The sequence below is a fragment of the Camelus bactrianus genome, chromosome 6 (assembly GCF_048773025.1).
Source record: "Camelus bactrianus isolate YW-2024 breed Bactrian camel chromosome 6, ASM4877302v1, whole genome shotgun sequence".
NCBI classification, from domain to species: Eukaryota; Metazoa; Chordata; class Mammalia; order Artiodactyla; family Camelidae; genus Camelus; species Camelus bactrianus.
The window spans coordinates 74941848-74943157 of NC_133544.1; the positions used below are offsets into that span (position 1 = coordinate 74941848).

Here is a 1310-nt window from a genome sequence, read left to right on the forward strand (position 1 = left end):
ACTCTCAATTACAAAGAGAGGGAGGGTGGAGGGTGGGAAGGGATAGACTGGGATTTCAAAATTGTAGAATAGACTACACTGTATAGCACAGGGAAATATACACAAAATGTTATGATAACTCACAGAGAAAAAAATGTGACAATGAGTGTGTATATGTCCATGAATAACTGAAAAATTGTGCTGAACACTGGAATTTGACACAACATTGTAAAATGATTATAAATCAATAAAAAATGTTAAAAAAAAATTACAAAGAGAGAAAAAAGTAACCTTGCAGTAGAGAAACCTGGCAGATAGCACCTTAACTGAATGATCAAGGTTAGTATCACCACGAATTAGACATGTCAATATCACATACCCTTGATAAAGGATGTGATGAGAAGGGTACACTGCCTCTGTGAGATTTTTCTAAAAAATTTATAAACTCAGTCTTATAATGAGCAAACAGCAGACAAAACTAAATTGAGGGGCACTTTACAAAGTTCCTAATCAGTACTACTCAAAAATGTCAAAGTCATAAAAGACAAAGAAAGGCTGAGGAACTGTCAGAGACTGGAGGAGACTAAAAGAGACATGACAACTAAATGCAATGTAGAACTTTCGATCAGGTCCTGGAACAGAAAAAGGATATTAGTGGACAACTGCTGAAATCCAGATAAAGTCTGTGTTTAGTTAATAGTATGTACCACTGTTAATTTCCTAGTTTTTGATAAGTGTACCATGGCTACATGCTAACATTAAGGGAACCTAGGTGAAGGCTATATAGGAACTCGTATCTAGATATACAGGAAAGGTATAAAGAATATAGATTTATGCTATCTTTTCAACTCTTCTGTAAGTCTAAAATTATTTTTACATTAAATTTAAAAAGTAAAAACTGGTGCTTACTTCAGCAAGACATATACTAAAATTGGAACAATACAGAGAAGATTAGCATGGCCTTTGCACAAGGATGACACACAAGTTCGTGAAGCATTCCATATTTTTCAGGTACTAAGTACTATATATAAAATAAACAACAAGGTCCTACTGTATAGCACAGGGAATTATATTCCATATCTTGTAGTAACTTATATTGGAAAAGAATATGAAAAAGAAAACAAAGTAAAAACTGTACATAAGTAATACACAAATTAGTTTTTTTTCTGCTTCCTATGGCTAACCTGTGCCTTCTGGAAAGTCCTATCACGCTTTAATACCCTATGTGTTATAACAGACACCATCCCTACATTTAAAATCTCTTCAAAAAGACAAATACCATTAGACCATAAGCTCCTTGAGAGCAAGGACCGTATCTTATTCATCTCTGT

General features: G+C 33.8%; 1 non-coding gene across 1 annotated transcript; it reads left to right on the forward strand.

Annotated features, from left to right (window-relative positions):
• The first annotated feature begins 882 nt into the window (after positions 1-882).
• Positions 883-987, forward strand: LOC123619731 (U6 spliceosomal RNA). The gene has a single exon (XR_006728397.1). It is a non-coding gene; the product is annotated as a U6 spliceosomal RNA (small nuclear RNA).
• Positions 988-1310: the final 323 nt, after the last annotated feature.